Below are 22895 nucleotides of genomic sequence, written 5' to 3'. Positions count from 1 at the left end.
CCAGTCATCATGACTGAACCTGATTCTCTAGTCAAGGTCCCAGCTGTCGGATGACGGTATTTCATAGGTAAAGTCCTTTAAAGGAGATGTCTCATACTTAAAATTACAGAAAAAATTATCCAACATCTGTAGGATAGGGGATACGTTTTAAATCCCAGGGAGTCTGACCGCTGACCCACCCTATATCTCTATGGGAAAGTCCGAAAATAGCTGAACGGCTCTTCCATAGAGATATATGGAGGGGGCGGGGGTCGTGACTAGAGATGAGCGAATTTACAGTAAATTCGATTCGTCACAAACTTCTCGGCTCGGCAGTTGATGGCTTATCCTGCGTAAATTAGTTCAGCTTTCAGGTGCTCCGGTGGCCGGAGACTCTTTCCTAGGACTGTATCCACCTTTTCCAGCCCACCGGATCACCTGAAAGCTGAACTAATTTACGCAGGATAAGTCATCAACTGCCGAGCCGAGAAGTTCGTGACGAATCGAATTTACTGTAAAATCGCTCATCTCTAGTCGTGACGCATCGCTACCGGGGCTCCATACAGGAGATCTCGTGGGGTCCCACCGGTCAGCACCCCCGTGATCTAAAATAACAGAAAAACGTGTCCCCTATCCTGCGGATAGGGGACACGTTTTTCTGTCATTTTAAGTATGACACATCTCCTTAATCCTGATGCAGTAGGACGACCTGCAGTCCCATAGAAATGCAATGTAGTATCAAGATTTGGCAAGACACATATTCAGCTCTGCTACATGAATTAACTAATGTATGGAAAATAAGAGCGTTACTTCTTGGGAGTTGAGAACACAACGGGTTGTGGTCAGTTCTTAGTAACGCACTGATAAAACAGATTATTGGGCTTAATCCTCGGAAGGGTCCGCACAGGAGGAGGCCTCAGAAAAACAGTATCCGTGGAAATTTCTCTTCAGGGTGTCAAGGACAAGTGAGTTACGAGTTAATCTGGAGCCCAGGGTGGCCCGGGAGACCTATAAAGCAGCAGGACAGTGTGGATGGGAGGAGAGGAGAGACGGCACAAGGGCACCGCCGCCAAATTAATACGGTTTTAATTCCATACATCCCAGCAGCCATTCCTAACAGGTCGCTCTCCCTCGCATACTATCAATTCCCTGCCTCCGACACCTGTGTGTCAAAACTGCAGATGAAGAGAGGATTTGTGGATTAAAAGCAACATCAAGAATGTTTCACATACTCAGGCCTGGAATATCCTTGTGTTGTACTGAAAAGGACAATGATGCTATAGATTAAAAAAAATATATATAAGGCAATGATGCTATAGATTAAAAATATATATATAAGACAATAATGCTATAGATAAAAAAAACACATCCCGAAAATAGAAGATTAGGGCTGGCGGATCCGGGCACGGTAAGCATCAAACTGATCAGAGTCCCCCCGTCCACCAGCCAGTACCACTGGTCAGTGCGGGGGGAGAAAGCTGACAGTTTTCCTATAAACTTGAGGTCTCATAATCCTGGGTCCATCTAATGATACTATGAAGCTGGATGATGGCTCCTTATCTTGGAGATCTTTGCCTTGAGAGAGTGTTCAAGTCAATCGAAGAATTGAGAAGTTAAAATAATTTTAATAAGCCAAAATTATAACTACCTTAGAATTCTTCAATGTCCCTGTCCTGATGGACATGCCACGTGACCAGCCAAAATGGAGAACGGAATTGCATGAGACAAGGATCTGATCTCATGGCTCATATTGAAGGGCATGATTAATAGATCTATGAAATTATTCATTTCCATAGGACTGCAGGTAAACCTACTAAATTAGTCTTAGGGTACACGTTCACAGGAGCGCATCTCCAGCGTATTTTACCATGTGGATCCGATGCTGAAGGAACGCTGTATGCTGCCTTTACATGCAGACACACTGAAGAGATGTGTGGGTCACTGTGCATGCGCGGTGGACTCGCACACATCGCGGCCGCTCCCCCTGCTCTATGAGCTGGGCCGAGAGTTGCCGGGATATGCGAGTATACTGCGAATGCGTGCGGCGAATCGCACATCGCAGTGTGTCTGCTCGTAGCGGGGTATTGCAGACACACTGAAGCGACGTGCGAGACGCTGCGCATGCGCGGTAGACTCGCAAACATCAAAGCCGCTCCCCCTGCACTATGAGCTGGGCCGAGAGTTTCCGTGATATGGGAGTATACTGAGCATGCCCGCGGCGAATCGCACATCGCAGTGTGTCTGCTCGTAGCAGCGTATTGCAGACACACTGAAGCAACGTGTGAGTCGCTGCGCATGCGCGGTGGACTCGCACACATCGCGGCCACTCCCCCTGCACTATGAGCTAGGCCGAGAGTTGCCGTGATATGTGAGTATACTGCACATGAACGCGGCGAATCGCACATCGCAGTGTGTCTGCTCGTAGCGGCATATTGCAGACACACTGAAGCGACGTGCAAGTCGCTGCACATGAGCGGTGGACTCGCACACATCACGGCCGCTCCCCCTGCACTATGAGCTAGGCCGAGAGTTGCCGTGATATGCGAGTATACTGCGCATGCGCGTGAGGAATCGCACATCGCAGTGTGTCTGCTCGTAGCGGCGTATTGCAGACACACTGAAGCGAAGTGTGAGTCGCTGCACATGCGCGGTGGACTCGCACACATCGCGGCCGCTCCCCCTGCACTATGAGCTAGGCCGAGAGTTGCCGTGATATGTGAGTATACTGCGCATACGCACGGCGAATCGCACATCGTAGTGTGTCTGCTCGTAGCCGTGTATTGCCGCTCCGAGCAAGCACATGTAAAGGCAGCATACAGTGATACGCAGTGTAATACGTGCTGTAAATCCGCTTGTCTGAACGTACCCTTAGACTGTGTCAGACAACCAAGGTACTATACACCCAACGGACCCTACGTCAACAGCCTAGATTGGTTGGAGATGGTCATGATTTTACTGGTTCTATGTTGGATCTCCGTTTTGTTCAGTCATGTGGTTGGCTATGCCACTTTATGGTCATCTGGAGACCCAATATGGTAACACACCTAGCTCTGCTACATCGGCGCATACATATACAGATTGCAGCATAGGGGGAGCTTCTCATTTGACCTCTTTTCGCTCAGTTAAAGGAGAATAACGATCGCCTGTATCCCTGTTGCGGGGTGAGCTCAGGTGACAAGAAGTTCTCGGCCGCCCCCGGGCAGTTCTGAGGTTGTCTTGCTCATTATTTGTCATTTGCTTACTGGCTCGGGGGGTAATGGAGAAGTGGTGAAGTAAACTGCGGCTGCGATGAAGGTTGTGACCCCCCCGATTTGCTCCCCTGTGATCGCCTCTGCTATAAGTCAGGAAGGTGTCTGGATGCAATGATCGTTGACCTCAATACTTAGCACTATGGAAATCTCTCTGGGTTTAGCTATTGTTTTCATCTTTGCAGACAACAGTGTCTGTATAAACCGTATTTTACATTTTCCGGTAATCCGGAATGAATGGGACCACGGTCATTAAAAAACTCAATGCATATGCCAGTGTTTCTCAACCAGGGTGCCTCCAGCTGTTGCAAAACAACCACTCCCAACAATATAACCATACAACAGTATAGGACAGAGGTCTTCAACCTGCGGACCTCCAGATGTTGCAAAACTACAACTCCCAGCATGCCCGGACAGCCAACGGCTGTCCGGGCATGCTGGGAGTTGTAGTTTTGCAACATCTGGAGGTCCGCAGGTTGAAGACCCCTGGTATAGGAGGTAGGCTATGTGCTTGATGTTTTATGTAACATTCTATTACAAGCAGGACACAGGGTAAAGATGCCACTTTGGCAGTGTGTACCCCCTCGCTCTACCACAATCCCCCAAAATGGGTGCACCGATACTGCTCCCAGGAATTCTTGGTTGCTCTACAAACAGGCAACATATTAGGTGTTTATGGGTTACTTTTGCTTACATAGTGCAGCGTAGGCTATTATAAGAGAATAATGTAGATGTTCTTGTGTACACCTTCTCCTTATCTGAGTTATCTTTTAGAGAAATATTGCCATAGGGCAAAAGTGATTTGTCCCATAATCCTGATTGAGGGGTTTTAGAACTTTGCCTTTAGGCTGTGCTTAAACATTTGAATTTTTATCTAAAATATTCAAACATTTATACTGCATTTTAGCAGTTTTTGCAGTGATTTTCCAAGCAGAAGTATACAGAAAGAGCTGGAGGGAAGGTGTATAACTATTATATATCCTGATCCCATAGAGATAGCAGCAGCAGTATACAGATAGAGCTGGAGGAAGGTGTATAACTATTATATATCCTGATCCCATAGAGATAGCAGCAGCAGTATACAGAAAGAGCTGGAGGGAAGGTGTATAACTATTATATATCCTGATCCCATAGAGATAGCAGCAGCAGTATACAGATAGAGCTGGAGGGAAGGTGTATAACTATTATATATCCTGATCCCATAGAGATAGCAGCAGCAGTATACAGAAAGAGCTGGAGGGAAGGTGTATAACTATTATATATCCTGATCCCATAGAGATAGCAGCAGCAGTATACAGATAGAGCTGGAGGGAAGGTGTATAACTATTATATATCCTGATCCCATAGAGATAGCAGCAGCAGTATACAGATCGAGCTGGAGGGAAGGTGTATAACTATTATATATCCTGATCCCATAGAGATAGCAGCAGCAGTATACAGATAGAGGTGGAGGGAAGGTGTATATCTATTATATATCCTGATCCCATAGAGATAGCAGCAGCAGTATACAGATAGAGGTGGAGGGAAGGTGTATAACTATTATATATCCTGATCCCATAGAGATAGCAGCAGCAGTATACAGATAGAGCTGGAGGGAAGGTGTATAACTATTATATATCCTGATCCCATAGAGATAGCAGCAGCAGTATACAGATAGAGCTGGAGGGAAAGTGTGTAACTACAAGATATATATGCTGATCCTATAAAGATAGTAGCAGTATACAGATAGAGAGCAGGAGTGAAGGAGTATTACTACTATATATCCTGATTCCATAGAGATGGAAGCAGAAGTATACAGATAGAGCTGGGGGAGGTGTATAACTAATCTATATCCTGATCCCATAGAGATAGCAGCAACAGTATACAGATAGAGCAGAAGGGGAGGTGTATAACTATTATATATATTGATCCCATAGAGATACCAGCAGCAGTATACAGATAGAGCAGAAGGGGAGGTGTATAACTATTATATATCCTGATCCCATAGAGATACCAGCAGCAGTATACAGATAGAGCTGGAGGGAAGGTGTATAACTACTATATATCCTGATCCCATAGAGATAGCACCAGCAGTATACAGATAGAGCTGAAGGGTAGGTATACATGACATGGTCAAAAAAACTAAAACCTGGAGTGTTCCTTTAAGTAATTCCGGCTGTTTCAGCACACCCATACATTGTAGTTTGGATGTATTTTCCAGTTCCTGGTATACACTGGATCTCATATAGAATCACAAACGTTTACAAAAGTTCATGACCCGGTGTGATTTGTGAATGGCAGCAGCACAAACTGGAAAGTTGCAGATAGAGCCAGAATTTACAGAAAAGCGATAGTAACAAGAGCGTTTCCGGTGGACGCCTTTCAGCTGCAGACCACAAAATCATTAAGATCCTGTCAGAGTCCTTAGAGGAGATTGATTTCAGCTGCTATTGACTTCCGGAGCTGGAGAAGTCACCTGTGCTAGAGGGGAAGAAGCCATTCCAGTGCTCGTGGGGCTGTCATCCAGCTTTTTATGGCCCCTGAACAAAATAGAATCTGCACTATTAAGCGCTATAATCAATCTGCTTTTCAGGGGCCCTTGACGGTCTTCCCTGAAGTTCTGCAAAGAAGATGCAAGGAGGAACCCAAGGTATAAAGAGAGGGCGCTTCTCAAAATCACTGATCTAATAACAGGACAGGACGTCATACAACGTGTTTCAAGGGTTAAACTACCCCCTCTGTCCGGTCTGGGACCAAGGATGTAGTCTGACTCGCACCGCCCCCAGTAAATATAACTTATAATAGACCTTATTATGTCACTATACTTGTCAGCGGTTTTGGGATAACACGTGGAAGCGTCCTCTCTTGTCTATACCCTGGAATTCTCCTAGGATCTTCTTAGCAGTATTGTGGACTGTCCCATGTATTGGGAACTTGTTGGATGCAGGGAGCCCCGAGCCACCTCTATTTATGACGCTTTTTGATGTTATGCCCAAAGCGCAACATCCCAAGAAAAAAAAAAAAACTACTCACCATACTAGTTTTTCAAAATAGTTTTTCCTCCCATAGACTTTTCTGCCATAGGCTTCACACAACTTGCAATGAGAAAAAATGGAGGTGATAAAGCACCTGAACTAATACACATTATTTATAAAACAAAAAACAAAAACACAACTCTAAAGAAGAGTTCATAGCCTAAATCTAGTACAAGACTAACAAGCGGTGGATAATAACCGAAGTCCCTGAGGACTAGTCCGTTGCTTTGAGCTATCGATGTCCCCTACATTAGCAACAAATGGTGGTTGATGGTGACTGATAACAGTACCTAGAGGCTACCTGTCTGCTTTCTACAGTCCCAGAATAAAAACAAAACAAAAATCTGCTCTATTAAAACTCTTGCGTTGTTTAAGCACTTGCATCAGTCTTTACTACTGTTTTGGCATTTTATTCACAATACATGTTTAGAATAGAAAGAAGTATAGGTTTTGCCATAAAAATTGATACAAAAGCGTATTCTTATTTCAATATTATTCTTAATTAATATTAAACATGTCCTCCATAGGTCTTTATTAAAGTTTTGTTAGGCTTCCACAGCCTCTACAATTTGCAGTATGAGCGCTGCTTTCTCTCTACACTTGTACATAGCCCATATGATTCTTCCTTGCAAACCCCCTTGTATCTTCTCTTATCCCTAAATCCAACCTTTGTGAGCTGCCCTCCAAATGTTATCTCCCCTCTGTCTACAATCTGAGCTAGTGTGACCCCCTCCATGCTGCTCTAACACTGAGGAAGCACAAAGGTCTGTCTGACAGATTTATCTTGTGTTTCTCTGAGCAGTAGCCAAATGGAAGAAAATATTTAATATAAACAATTTAGAAAGTAGTTTTATTTTGCATTTAGGAAAATAAAAATCAACAATAAAAAATAAATCAATCAGTGTCCACTGCCTTGAAGAATCTGGTCTGCATTTGCACTTCTGGTCTGGCATTTGATTTAGATTTGTTTGGGGGGGGGGGGGGGGGAGACTAGTCTGTGTCTGTATTTGTTAAAGGGTTATGTGGTAGTCTGGGGGTGCAGGGTATATGGGGTGCAGCTGTGCGATTACTAAAGGGTGCTTGCTTAACCCTTTCTATTCGTGATGCCAGGGTGAGGGCTATTCTCTGTATGCTTATCCTACCGCCACCCTACCCAAGAGCGAGGAGGAGGTATGAAATAATTGAATGTCCACAACCGGAGAGCTTGCTGAAAACAATCGGAAATTTTACTGAAGATTTTATGCAAGCTTTATAACAGGAACAGTCTCTTTACAAGCAAAGTCTATTAGATGTTGACAGTTGTTGGGACCTTAAGCGTTTTAGAGTCCGTAGACTGATATGCGCTGTTCCGCTGGATTTAGGGGATTTAGTTGAGGCCCAGCAGTTATGCTAGCTTTAGCGGGGATTTAGTTTAGGACTCACGTTTGGAGTTAACGCTGAGGCCGGCATGTTTCTGGCCTAGCTTGTCTTTGTAAGTTGCGCAGATCCGTCGTGATAGTCTGGCATCCACGAGAGCAGCAACTCAAGATAGCGATCATTGGCGGCAGCTCCCTTATATGGGCAGGGGTTGGCCTTAAGCTGATTGGTCTAATACTTCTTGTCAATTATCTGTACAAAGAGTTATGGGTAATCATATGACCCAAGGACCTCCAAAGGTCCTCCAACATACCATGGAGGAATTAACATAGTCACATGACCGAAGGCCCTGCGATGCTGCTAAGGTAAGCACACTAATATACATTATATCAAATATATACATTTAAACATTACAAAACTAAAAAAGAAGGAGGCAACTATGGGCTGTCCAACCTGGGGGACCCTACCTGAATGTAGTAACTCTGACTTTGGGGAGCACCATACAAGGTACGGTATGCAATACGGTATCGGGACACCACAGGTACTCCACCCACAGACATCTTTTCCCATATCCAAAGGATAGGGGATAAGATGTCTAAACGCGGGGGTCCCCCCCACTGGGACCCCCCAACAATCTCCCTGCAGCACCTGGCATTCTAAATAGTATGTTTAGAATGCTGGGTTTCCGCAGTCAGAGACATGTCGTCACACGTCCGGATCTGAAAACCAAGCTTTCTAAACATACTGTTTATGCCGGTGCTGCACGGAGTTCGCAGGGGTCCCAGCGGCAGGACCCCCGCGATCAGACATCTTATCCCCTATCCAATAAGATGTCTGTGCGTGGAGTACCCTTTTAAGAGGTTTTTATTAATTCTGAGGGCTTACGTTTAAAAAAAGAGCCAGGACACCGATCGGCTGAGTGCGCTGCCCACCATTGTGGGAGTGCATCTGGGGATACCGCCACTGCGGTAACCGTGAGTAGCCATCTGCTGGCATTCTCTGCCAGTAGACAACAGACACTATTAGCACCAGTACTGCCTGAACTGGATAGGTGCTTAACTGTAGGTATACTCATGGTATTGCTAAAACTGTAAATACTTTTGTAATTTCTATTTGGTGATAGCCCTTACTTTGATAATTTTTGATATTATTGCAACTGCATATTGGGAATACTGATCCCATTTCTTTGTAAGTTGCCTGGTTAACCCCTGAGGAACCCACCAATGTGGTAGAAACGCGTCGGGTATACCAGAGCAAGGGCATGTGCTATATTGCCAGGGATTTATAGGGCTTAGTCAAAGGGATATTCCGGGGCAGGGGTCGCTCTTTTTAGGGCGATTGCCCTGACAGTCCCTGTGGGAGCAGGGGTAGTCTACACTACATCTCCCCGATAGGTAATTCTAGGGTGATTTATGCACCATTGTGGGACCCTGCACTCCTCATTATCCCCCATACAGACATACTTCCATCCATTGTGGTCTGTTCTATATAGTTTAGATCTGGTGTCAACTCCAATTACTGGCTTTTGTTGTGGGGCCTGTGCTAATGATTGGTTTTAGACGTGTCCGATTAAAAGTTATATTTTAAAGTGTGTACCCCTCTGTGAATTATTGTACTCTCTGGTACTCAAAGTATTCCCCTAAGTGGACATAACTGTGAATTATTAAAAAAAAAGATACATTTTTCCCCAATCTCCACTGATGTAATAATTTCTGTCTTTTCTGTAGAGCTTTCTGGGGTTAACCAGGGTGGAAAGCCTCACAATGGAAGAAGCCGCTAATCTTTGATACTAGGCTGCAATTTTTTTCCCTTTTTATGTTGCTGTGATCTAGAAAACAAGTTCTTCCAAGTAGCAATTAAGGAGGGGAGGGCGGCCTCTCAGCGGAGCATGGCGTTTGTGCAGGGTGAATGGCTTAGACACATGGCAGACTTTTGCGCGGAGCCCTCTGTGAGGGGCTGTGTTTACCAACAGGATAAATGCGGACAAGTCGAGGCTTATTCCGGCTTACAGTAGCGCTTTCTATTAAGGGGTTTGTAGTAACCTCAGGTCTTCAATTTTATTAGTCTTATCTGTATGGTACATTCCTCCGGCAATCAAACTGTAGTAATGCGCAGCGCGAGACATTCCCGCTATTCAACACCGGCACATACAGTATTAACCAGGGATGGGGGGGGGGGGAGGGGGTGGTTAAGATGTGAGCAAACGTGGGTGAAAAACAGCTTGTGGATAGAAGCGGGGAACACATGGAAATTAAATTGACCTAGAATAACACACCAACGTAAGGATGGAATTGCATGAAATTACATTACAGCGCAGTCTTAAAAGAATCAGTAGTTTTTAGGCAGATGTAATGAAAAAGTTGACTGCAAGCACTTATAATATCTATAGATGTAACAGACATGATCTAGTCCACTGTTTCCCAACCAGGGTGCCTCCAGCTGTTTCAAAACTACAACGATATAAATGCTGTCCCTGCAGCTATTGTCTGTGTGTCTCTATGATGAGTCCAAATACAGGAAGTGAGGTCATGACAAGCAGGGATCTATGCAGACTCCTGGGTTGTCAATCATCCTGATGTATGAGCCAGGAGCATGTTATAGAACCTCAGTGCACACTGTCCTGCATTTTCTTACTACACAGAGCCCTGCTGGTCACCCCTCACTTCCTGTATTTGGAATCATCATAGAGACACACAGACAATAGCTATAGTGACAAAAATATACACATTGTTAACCAATGTATATTACATATATAAATATAATAGTATTATCTACATTATATAAAAAGTTTTTGTTGACGACAGGTACACTTTAAAAAAAAAAAAAAAAAAAAGTTTTCCACCGGAGTACCCCTTTAACAATTTTTAATAATGCATTAGCTGTGGTTTTACATAGGACTGCAGATAAACCAGCTGAGCACAAGTAATACAAGGATTCCAATGACTAGATCACTGCCGAAGGCTGTCCAGGCATACTGGGAGTTGTAGTTTTGCAACAGCTGGAGGCACCCTGCTTGGGAAACACTGTACCAGAGGCTCCCTTCCGTCTATGAACTTTGAATTCCCTGATAGTATTTGGGTTTTCTAAGACTACTCCTTTCCGACTGGCACATTTACCCCATCCCCACTCTGAGACGGTCTGAACACTTACACATTTTTCAAATGTTGAAATATTTAAGTTTATTTAATGTAAGAACTCCCCTTCCCCAGTTTTCATGTTCATCTTTGTACCAGGTAAATTATTTATCGGGTACATCCGCCTAAACTGTAACGCCATTTCTATAAAACGCGAAATATTTAATTTTACCCGAAGTGACAACATTTCTCAATCTTTCTAAAAGTGTGTCCAAAAAAACATTTGCTAACCTTCCTCCTCTTCCTGTGATGTTATTATTCACGGCATCCATTATTAATGCCAGCTGGCAGGAAAAAATTCTACTCTGGTTCCTGTAAAATTAATTCAATGATTAAAATTTAAGTCCCTTGGAGACAGAGGGAGCTCCAGCAATCTGTGGACGTCCGTATGGTTTGGGGGACTTTGGCGCACTGTCAAGTTCCTCCCTGTTAGGTAGGTACTGTTTAGGAACTATCGGAAGTCGCTCCAACAGTGGTGTGATGGTTGTGTGGTGGTGCCGAGAGGGGATCGAAGAGTGGACGGCTGAACCTGTCAATGATGACCATGGAAGAGCAGAAAGGAAGGACCATCTGTAGTCCTAGGGACCACCTTACACAATTGTGACATCACTGTGTGTATTATCCCTGTACTGTGACATCACTGTGTGTATTATCCCTGTACTGTGACATCACTGTGTGTATTATCCCTGTACTGTGACATCACTGTGTATATTATCCCTGTACTGTGACATCACTGTGTATATTATCCCTGTACTGTGACATCACTGTGTATATTATCCTGTACTGTGACATCACTATGTGTATTATCTCTGTACTGTGACATCACTGTGTGTATTATGCTGTACTGTGACATCACTGTGTGTATTATCCCTGTACTGTGACATCACTGTGTGTATTATCCCTGTACTGTGACATCACTGTGTATTATCCCTGTACTGTGACATCACTGTGTATTATCCCTGTACTGTGACATCACTGTGTATATTATCTCTGTACTGTGAAATTACTGTGTATATTATCCCTGTACTGTGACATCACTGTGTGTATTATTCCTGTACTATGACATTGCTGTGTATATTATCCCTGTACTGTGACATCACTGTGTATTATCCCTGTACTGTGACATTACTGTGTATTATCCCTGTACTGTGACATCACTGTGTATTATCCCTGTACTGTGACATCACTGTGTATTATCCCTGTACTGTGACATCACTGTGTATTATCCCTGTACTGTGACATCACTGTGTGTATTATCCCTGTACTGTGACATAATTGTGTATTTTATCCCTGTACTGTGACATCACTGTCTTTAAAACCCTTGTACTGTGACAGAGTTAAGTCTCTCTGTACTGAAATATCAAGTACTGTGACATCATTGTGTTTATAATCTTGGTACAGTGACATCAATGGTTCTAATTCCTGTAAGGTGATACCAATTTTCTATCCATGTCCTGTGACATCACTGTGTTAAAGGGAACCTGTCACTTTAAGAATGCAGTACAATTTGGAGACACGATGTTTTAAAGCAGCTGAGCAGGAGGAGCTGAGCAGATGATAAATACAATACAGTACAATCTGCAGGTATCATGTTATAGAGCAGGAGGAGCTGAGCAGATTATATATATACAATACAGTACAATCTGCAGGTGTCATGTTATAGAGCAGGAGGAGCTGAGCAGATGATATATACAATACAGTACAATCTGCAGGTATCATGTTATAGATCAGGAGGAGCTGAGCAGATAATATATACAATACAGTACAATCTACAGGTATCATGTTATCGAGCAGGAGGAGCTGAGCAGATGATATATACAATACAGTACAATCTGCAAGTATCATGTTATAGTGCAGGAAGAGCTGAGCAGATGATATATACAATACAGTGCAATCTACAGGTATCATGTTATAGAGCAGGAGGAGCTGAGCAGATGATATATACAATACAGTACAATCTGTAGGTATCATGTTATAGAGCAGGAGGAGCTGAGCAAGGCTCATCTATACAGTATTGCATATAATCAGGCAGGTCTTAACACTACAAGAATGCTGAAAATGTGAAACCTTCATTAAGTCCATTTGGACATTGTGCTTTTAATTCCCAGATCCATCTTGCCTCTTAACAAAGTAAAATCTGGTTCAGATTGCCACGTCTCGGTCCCAATTTGCATTGGGCTATTCCTCAAAATTGTAATTTAAAAGGGTCATCCATATGTACTTCCCTCATATGTTGTGCAACTGGAGTGTCTTGTCCAGTATTGATTGCACTAATATGCTTTGAAATATGTCTGTGCGGTTGTTGAATTGTCTTGCCCACATACATTTTCGGGCATGGGCATGAGGCTATATAAATAACTCACATAGTCTGACAAGTAATAAAATCTTTGATTATGTAATTTTGGTTGTCTACTGCGTTCCGAAATTCTTTCACTCGAGGCATAAATCTACAAAAGGTACAGTGGCCACATGGGTGTGAACCACGTATTGGTAACTTCAGCCATGTGGTCGGGATGTTCTCTTCAAAGAAACTTTTGACAATTTTATCCTGTATATTACGACCACGTCGGTATGTCACTGAGGGATGAGTTGAGATCACTTCTCTCAAGTCACTATCCATTTGCAAGAGGGGCCAGTGTTTACGGAGAATATCCATAATTTTCTGATTGTTTAGATTTAACGTACCAATGCATTTGATGATTTTGGTGTTTACAGCTGTAGGAGTTTTGTCACGGAGAAGTTCTGATCGTGGAGTTGCCCTACCCTGGAACAGGCCATATGCAATACGTTTTTTATGGTACCCACGAGCTGTGAAGCGTCTGAATAGGAGATCACATTCCTTTTGAAATTTCACCGAGTCCGAGCAATTCCTTTTTGCTTTCAAATATTGACCTATAGGAATGCCTCTCTTAAGCGGTTTAGGATGGAAACTATTCCAATTCCAAAAACTATTAGTAGTAGGTTTGCTAAAAATTGAAGTTTGTACATGACCAGTTTCATCAAGTGTAAATTCAATCCAAAAAGTGTAGGGATGTGTCGTGAATTTCAGATGTGAAGTGCATATTTATATGATTTGTGTTTAGTGAACGGACAAATGACTAAAATTATTGAATAGTGCCATCTCAAAAAATCTAAACATTGTCAATAAATCTACCTCATAATAAAATGTGTGGTATAAAATCATGATGCGCATCAGAAAAAACAATAGTGTCTTCCCACCACCCTAAAAAGAGATTTGCGTAATTTGGTGCATGGTGCACAGTAAGTGCCCATAGCGGTGCCTTTTAACTGAAAGTAATACCAAATCAAATAAAAAGAAATTTTGAGTGAGCAAGAAACGTAAGAGAGTGATAATCAAGTGATTGTGTGGATTAACTGTGTACCTTTCGTTCTTAAAAGATTTTGTACTGCAATTAACCCATGTACATGTTGAATATTCGTATAAAACGATTCGACATCCAAACTAGCTATATAGGTACCTGTGGGGAATGTGATCTCCTGAAGCTTCTTCACAGCATCCTCAGTACCCTTAATGAAGGATGGAAGCGTGGATACAAATGGTGCCAGAAACTGATCTACATACTGACTAATGTTTTGTGTTAGGTTGTCACACCCTGAAAGAATGGGTCTGCCATTGGTGCTGGATCGTATAAATATTTGTATTCTTCCTCCGTTATTAAATCGTTATAACCGTTATAAAATCATGGTTGGTGCCTTGATGAATTGAATATACTTACCTTTTAGGATTGGCTATATAACAAAAGTGAGCACAAATAACCTCAAGTAGAATGTGATATCTTAAGTGTTGGCGCAGGTTTCTCTGTGCAGCGTCCTCCTAGCCTACTCAGAGACTATTACTTTGTGCAGGTACTCTGCACAGGGTTTTCCTAGTACAACCAGTGACTATCACTTCGCGCAGATGTGCTGCGCATATAGATTCATTGAAATCGGCTATTACTTTGCCCAGAGCGGACGGCGCAGGTATTACTGAGCATGCACCTTAATTCAATGTCCTGCAAACTATCAGCTAGCGCAGGATAGTTTGCACAGCTACGTGGAAGCAGTCGGGACAAATCAAAACTATACAAGGAGAAAGGGATTGTTAAGATTGGTTTAATAAGGTGCCAATCAATGTTGTAACAGTGCAATGCATTATGGTACAAAACAATTGGATAGAGATAATACTGTGATAGGATGGGACTTCTGCCTGTCAATTTATGGACCAATCTCGACTCTAATTATAAAAGGAAGTGACATGGATGGATGACATCATGGATACTTTATATAAACCCCAGTGCTGCTTGTTTGCACACCAGTTGCCTCTTAGCCCCTGAGAAAGCCACAGCTGGTGGCGAAACATCGGGCGGGCTATGTGTAACTGATTTTAATTCCAACTTACTCCTGAGTGTTGTGGCATGCAGCCACAACATCTCCACAATAGAAATGCATTAGCATGCCGTAGCATGCAAACACATATAGGTTCTTCAATAGTGAGTTAAGTTTAAATCAATGCTCAGTAAAAGATATGTTTTAACATTTGATGGGAAATATGGTGTTCTAGTGATTGCTTAGCGATCAATTGTAAATAATAATGTATATCTGGTGACAAGACTGTATCACCCCTATAGGGACAACATGGTCAGGTGACTGAATGACAAGGAAAGCATGGACCGTGGCAAAGCAAGTACCAACAAGCATGTTCAACAAACATTTTAATGAATTCTGCCTGGTTTACATCCCACCCATACATGGCCAAACAATTTCAGGGGACTCCTTGTTCCAAACTTTTGTTTTGGAGACAGGGTCTTGCCAGAAGGCTTCATAGTAAGTTGAACAACCCCCCCCCCCCGCCCTTAACAAAAATATGTACAAAGTTCATGTATCCAGCTAATGGCAATCTACAGTGAACACTTTAATTATTGCTAAATGAGCAATTATGTAACCACTAACAATGTCCACCGAGTATTGTACTATATAAAGCCCCAACTGGGAATCTCTGCAATCTGTTCTAGTAAAGGAGCTATAAACCGAGGCGAGGAACGTCTCCACACATCACCGTGCGTCTAACTATGCCAAGTGCAGCCATGTATGTGACTGGCAATGGATGAGACACCACAGTGACTTTCTACCCGCTGGAGTTGTACAAAGGAGCAGAGTCATCTCATATTGTCTTTGTGGACATTTGAACTTGAAATAATACAAATAAAAGACCCCCCCACCACCCTCCATGGGCCTGCACCAATCAGTACTTGATAAAGTCCCCGGTCCTCTTTATTGACAATGCTGTGTCGGGTACCTCAGTAAAGTCCTACTCAATCAGTAAAATTCAGCGCAGATTTGGACAAGGAATCCGCTCGTCTTTTCTGACTGCAAATCACCTTCCACTGACGTCAATGAGAAATGTACACAATCCTGACTTTCTGCACATTGGTTAGAAAACTACAATGCTGCAAAACTGACCAAAATTAACACTTTTAGGAGCTGTTTCCGCATTGCTTTTTTAACCATTGAAATCTTGCGTCTTATTATTCAGCCTTTTAAACATGCCCTTATAGTCAACAGGGCTGAGTGTGGTTGAACTGCAGTGCCAGTCACAGCCACATGGGTATTGACAATGCAGTGTCAGGAAGAACAATCAACAAGTCTACTGATCATGGGAGGAGCCCCCTGTGGCCGGGCTCGTGCTATACATACCCTACTGTCCCATTTTAAAAGAGGTTATCCAGAAATAGAAGAACGGAGCAATGTTTTCCCTGTTCTCAGGTTCTGTGTGGTATTATAAATCATCTTAATGCATTTCAATGCATTTCATTTCCACACAAAACCTGAGAACAGCGGTGGCGCTGCTTTTGGAAGAAATCAGCTTTGTTTTTCTAATTCTGAATAACCACATTAAAGGGAATCTGTCATTAGCATTGTCTGCACTAACCTATTGGTATAGGCTTGTGGGGTGGGGGTGACACTGATGATAATGGTATTTACAGTTTTTGGACAAGTGCCTCCTTTCCGCCAATATTTCTATGTTCTTCTTATGCAAATGAAGTAGCTTGGTGCACTTGGCGCGTTCCAAGGGCTTTACTCTGAAGATACTTGACGTTACAATGTACTCGGGGCTTGGGAAATGTGGACGCTGCTGTGCATGAGCGATATGGCAGATGATATGAAGTGAAATATCTCTGCTCACGAGAAAGATTTCTCAGGGGAAAAGGATCAGTACAGGGGAGGAGGATCACTACAGGGGAGGAGCATCAGCACAGGGGAGGAGCATCATCACAGGGGAGGAGCATCAGCACAGGGGAGGAGGATGAGCACAGGGGAGGAGGATGAGCACAGGGGAGGAGGATGAGCACAGGGGAGGAGGATGAGCACAGGGGAGGAGGATGAGCACAGGGGAGGAGGATGAGCACAGGGGAGGAGGATGAGCACAGGGGAGGAGGATCAGCACAGGGGAGGAGGATCAGCACAGGGGAGGAGGATCAGCACAGGGGAGGAGGATCAGCACAGGGGAGGAGGATCAGCACAGGGGAGGAGCATCAGCACAGGGGAGGAGCATCAGCACAGGGGAGGAGCATCAGCACAGGGGAGGAGCATCAGCACAGGGGAGGAGGATCAGCACAGGGGAGGAGGATCAACATGCATAAAGAGGGCATCTACTCTGGAGATCCAGGCCGGACGTCATGGGGCACTTGAGGCTTTATTGATCACTTCCAGAAGCTTCCTTTAGAGTGGGCTGTTCACCCACTTCAAATTCAGCCAACCAGACATAAATGGCAGCCATTAAGCTTGCCCCTCCAATCTGGCCATTGTTATGGGTCACGAGTGGCAGAGACCCTACCATTCCATGTTCTTCTATGGAACATGCCATAATTATTATTTTTTTGTTTCCAGAGGCAACTTGATGAGCAATAAGGGACCACAGTATTCTATGTGACTATGGCAGGTGGCACACCATTCATTAACATAAACACTATGCAAGCCAGTCTGCAGACTATAAATGTCTATTTGAATCTAAATCCGAAAAGATTCTTAGGCAGAGTTACAGTATATATATTTGTCTCGTGGCTACGGAGCCCTTTATTTAACCCTTCAGTAGGGTATTGGAACATCCTCCCAGCAGCTCTTCCCCAAAAACAGGTCAGTGGTGTTCTACATTCAACAGATTAAATGTCTTCCAGAAATATATCACATTTTTTCCCTGAGAGAGTAAACTTTCCGCCCCCACGTTGTGAGCAGACTTTACTATTCAGCTGTCATCGTCGGTGGGAAAAACAAAGATGTTCCATGTGGATGTGGCATACTAGATTCACTATGACAGCTGTTTACATGTGCTGTACCTTACACAGCTTACAGCACTCCCCATAATTTGCCTCTCGTCTTTTCACATCACTGCGCAGCAGCACACTGCTGACTTTTAACATTTAAAAAAGCAAGGTTTAATAATAAAAAGAAAAAACTCACTGGTATTTAGGATACGGGTCACATAGAAAGCCCTTCAACTATGTCAGGGCTGCTCAGATTCCACCTGGGGAAACTGCAGTCAGGGATGTCCTACACAAACAACAACCTTCCCAACACTACAACACCATCTCTAATGTAAAAAAGACCTGCAAGGAACAATTCCAATGTTACATAACTCCATTAGGCCACATGTGGTTCTGACAAATGACTAACTAACTGATTCATAGGCATCTAGAACGTTGCAGATGATTTCCTTAAAGCAACCTTAAAGGGGTATTCCGTCCCTAAACATCTTATCCCCTATCCAAAGGATAGGGGATAAGATGTCTGATTGCGGGGGCTCCCGCAGGTGGGACCCCCGCAATCTCTGTGCAGCACCTGGCATTCGTTTAGAACGCTGTGTGCGGGCGGTGGGAGTTGTGACATCATGCCACATCCCCTCAAAGCAAGTCTATGGAGGGGGCGTGATGGCCACCACGCCCCCTCCCATAGACTTGCATTGAGGGGGCATGGCATAACATCACAAAGGGTGTGGTCATGATGTCACAATCCCCGCTGCCCGCTCCAAGCGTTCAGAACATAATGTTACGAACGCTGGGGCAGCAGAGTACCCCTTTAACTAAGAGACCTGTCCATAGTCTAGTATCTATTATTGCGCTGAACCCAAATCTTTGACTCCCAAGGTGTAGCAAAACTCCCTGCATAAACCTTTCCTGCTGTTGTTGGATTAATAGGATTAATAGGGGATGGGGTTGTCAGAAATAATGGAATTAGAACATTCGGCTATTTCTGATACCTCCCATTCAAGTCGAGGTAAAGGTCATGCTCTTCTTACTTTCTGGCCATTAAGGGACCATTAATCTTGGCAACAGTGAGGGTCTGAAAGGTCCGATCCCCAATCTAATTAACTGTTACAACCAAACCAGTAATCGGGTTGACATGTTACATAAGCAGAAAAGGGGTCAATCATGAAAACACATGAGGTGGTTACCTCTTCAGGACTACTAGACATCATGTTTTCAGGCTACACTGACAGTATACCAGCAACAGGGTATTGTTGGAAACAGATCTAATATAGTCACAAGTAGACTATGTTTGGTGTACAGGAACACCAATGTATATGTTGGAATACACTTTTACTGATCTTCTGACGTGATGTCAATGGAGCCTCAGTCAGGTCAGGAAATGTCTCTCGCTCTGGGGGACACAACATCTCCATGCATTACACGGAAAGCATGTTCATTTTAACAGGAACTGTGTGATGCTTTATTTCACCTGTGGTGGCGCTGTGGGGAAATTGAACACTTGCTACCAGATTTCCCTACGGATAACAGTTGAGTGCTGCATGCCTAAACAATGGGACATCCTATGACCTTATTTCATATCTTTCTACATTTAAAAACTAAAAAGGATTGCCAAGACAGACAACCTTCCTAAAGTACAATACTCCTACTTTTTATCTACTTCAAAAAGAAATACACATGCTATAGGTATTAGGAAATAACTAGTATTCCCAGCCAGCTAAAGAAGGTTGTTAAGAAGCAGAGGTCACAATACTACTAAAGGGCTGAAGAGCCAGGTAACACAACACAACAAAGCCAATGGTGGTCATGATGCTCATTACTTTAAGTGCATCCAGTGGCGTACAAAGAAGAAAGGGGACCTCCTATTTTGGAACCTGATTTTGCCCCATGACAGAAGGGATTGGTGTCCATTTCCCCTTGCTTTTCATGACCAGATGGTCAATAGCCCCTTCATTAATTTGCTGGCAATGCAGTTTACTGAAGAGAGGAGTTATCAAGTTTCTAACCAATAGAAAAAGGAATTTAACCAACCAAGTCAGAACCCCCACTCTCCAAGGGCCCCATAACAGGTGTATGGTCTGAAACTACACTACAGACTCCCGTGAGTGAATCAGCACTGGGTGTTTGTATGAGAAATCAGAAAAATAAATGTTCATTGTACAGAGATCTTCCAACACCAAACATCTTAAAACCATCACGATCTACTCCTTACACTGTATGCATTAGATCAGGGTTGGCATAGACTGTAGATTGAACAGTAGACAGGGTTTCTGTCTCTTATAATAGAGTGAGTTCCTAGAATGCTACAATAAGCATATATATAATGCATCACTCGAGGAGAGTTAAAGGATGAGGATGGGATGTGAAGTGGAACATTATATGGAATAGGAATAAAGGTTTATACACGTTCACAGAAAACACCACGCTTCCTTGGAATAAAGGGGAACTAACCTTCACAAAACATTTTTCAATTTTACCACTTAGGATGTGTCAGTCATAACTCTCGTAAACAGCCAATAAAGTCTGGGGATGTGACATGCTAGTATTTCACAGCACATGTAAGGGGCCGATGCCATCCTGAGGAATGTTATATATCATGCAGACTCCATTTCTTTGGATTAAGAGAATGTAAACCTCGTCTGTAGGGTTACAGACCCCTATTTCATACATCATTAAAGTGATCTGATGGGCTACAAAGTAAAATAAAAAGACAGCTCGAAAAGCCAGTAAATAATACTAAAAGATAGGAAATATATCAGGTAAGCTAGGACTTGGCAATATCCATACAATGTAACAAGATTTTTGCCTTAAGGAAACTTCCCTTGGGCATTGTTTTTATAGCAGATGTCCAGTTAATTTAAGACGATGTGTAGGTCAAGACCTGGGTCATGCTCGCACGTACCTAATTTTTCCTAACTCTATTGTAGCATAGGCCTACAAGGAGTCTATGGTAGTTATAAAACAAATCCCCTCCTGTCTCACATTTTTGGTTCAGGCTGTAAATCTCTTCTTTACTGAAGCTCTGCCTTTTCAGATAGGCTGCTGAGTATGAACACAAGCTCATGGCATGCTCACCAGTTAGAGCACACAGATGTGATTTCCATTACAGTAAGGAGTGAATGGTTATAAACTAGAAGTAACAAATCTCTTAAAGGACTCATAAAGGACTCCTTGTACTCAACGCTGTTGGGCATGAGCAACTGACGGTATTGACATGTCAAGGCACAGACTCTACAAGTGTTCTGAAGCTGTCCTCTGCATCTATAACACCAATACCATTCAGCAGATCATTTAAGTCCATTGAGTTGTAAGGTGGAAGCTCCATGAGTCACAGTCGTTTAGACCTGAGAAATCTAGAGGCCAAGTCTGCGACAACGCTTAAACAGGTGGTATGAGTTAAAGTAATATGTTGATGAATGGAAGGGCTCAATGGTTCCCAGCAATGCATTGATCAAAGCATCACACTTTATCTACCAGCTGCTCTTCTTCCAATCCTGGTGCCATTTCTTCCCCAGGTAAATGTCACACACGCACATGCGCACAATGCTTCAGACAATCAGACCAGGCCATCATTTCATAATACTTCATGGTGCAATTCTGAGGTTTACTTTCGGCAGTGAACAGAGAGGAGCAAGTGCGTAGACCCATATACAGCAATGTACACTGACCTGTGTGATCTGATACCTTTCTATCAAAGCCAATGGTAACTCTTTTAGCACATTTGTGCTAGAGTAGCTTTTCTGTGGGATTGGACCAGACCAGCTAGGCTTTATACCCTATATGTATCAGTGAGTTTTGGTCAGCCATGAACCCTGGTTTTCTGGTTGTCCTGTTATGGTAGCATTTTTTAGGTACTATACACTGCACATCAGGAACACCTCAAAAGACCTAAAATTTTGGAGACACACTCATCTAACCATCACAATTTGGCCCTTCGTTAGAGTGGCTCAGATCCATGTTTCCTGTACCAACTTCAAGAACTGCAATGTTCACTCTTAATATTTTGCAGGTTACTAAAGAGTACCTATCATGAACTAAACTGTCCCTAATTCTCCCCCCCCCCCCCCAATCTGTCCCTGAGTCTAACTGACACTATCCCTGCATTCATTGTCCTTAAAGCCCCCTCTTTGTACCTGATTTCTTTTCTTCTTTACTACTCCTTCTGCTGGCCGAGTGTGAGGGAGGAAGGGGAAGTGGCCTAGCAGGCACAACATCATGTAAAGCTGCCTGGGCTCACTTCCGCCCTTCTTTCTGTGCAGCAATTATAACAGTTTTTATCTGTAATAATGCATAGGAAGACCTCGATCAGCGCAGGGAAGGGAAGGCAGACCCGATGCTTGTGGAGCGCTGGAGCTTGTGTAGCGCTACGAGCACAGCGCTCGCTCCCACCTGTCTGACTGACAGGGTCCGAAATCTATAGGCGGGACAGCTAGGGAGACCCCTAGTGGTCACTTTTTGAGCGTAAAAATAAAACTAGAAACTAATATAATTTTTAAACACATTCATTTGACAAGTTTTTTAGAATACATCAATCTATAAAATATAAAAAGTTATTTTGGTGAGAGGTACTCTTTATCTTTCCTCCTTGGAATAGATAGCAGAGATACCTTGCTTCCTTGCTCCTGTCTATTCTCTCTAAAACTATAGTATTTGATGATTTCCTGTATGAATGTGGGTAGAAAGGGATTGGCTGATTGTCTCCTATGAGCTGCTTTAATGGGGGCAGAAAATGGATTTAAACAAGATGTTAAGAATAAATATGAGCGCGGCGGCGGTGGGATAGACTTGTATCATTGCACATGATTGCACCGACAGTCGAGGAGAGGCGTTTATGTGACCCTTGGAGATTACAGCTGCAATTTCAGTCATTTATGCTTAGATATCTATTGATCTTCTACTAAG

The 22895-nt window shown here is 43.3% G+C and overlaps 1 protein-coding gene across 2 annotated transcripts in view; it reads right to left on the bottom strand.

Moving 5' to 3' along the window:
• The window catches only part of MAD1L1 (mitotic arrest deficient 1 like 1), a 790601-nt gene that overhangs the window by 120302 nt on the left and 647404 nt on the right, over positions 1–22895 (bottom strand). The gene's annotated exons all lie outside the window — the stretch shown is intronic.

This window comes from Hyla sarda, chromosome 8, assembly GCF_029499605.1.
Source record: "Hyla sarda isolate aHylSar1 chromosome 8, aHylSar1.hap1, whole genome shotgun sequence".
In the NCBI taxonomy this organism is placed as follows: domain Eukaryota; kingdom Metazoa; phylum Chordata; class Amphibia; order Anura; family Hylidae; genus Hyla; species Hyla sarda.
This window is presented reverse-complemented; position numbering and strand designations above follow the sequence as displayed.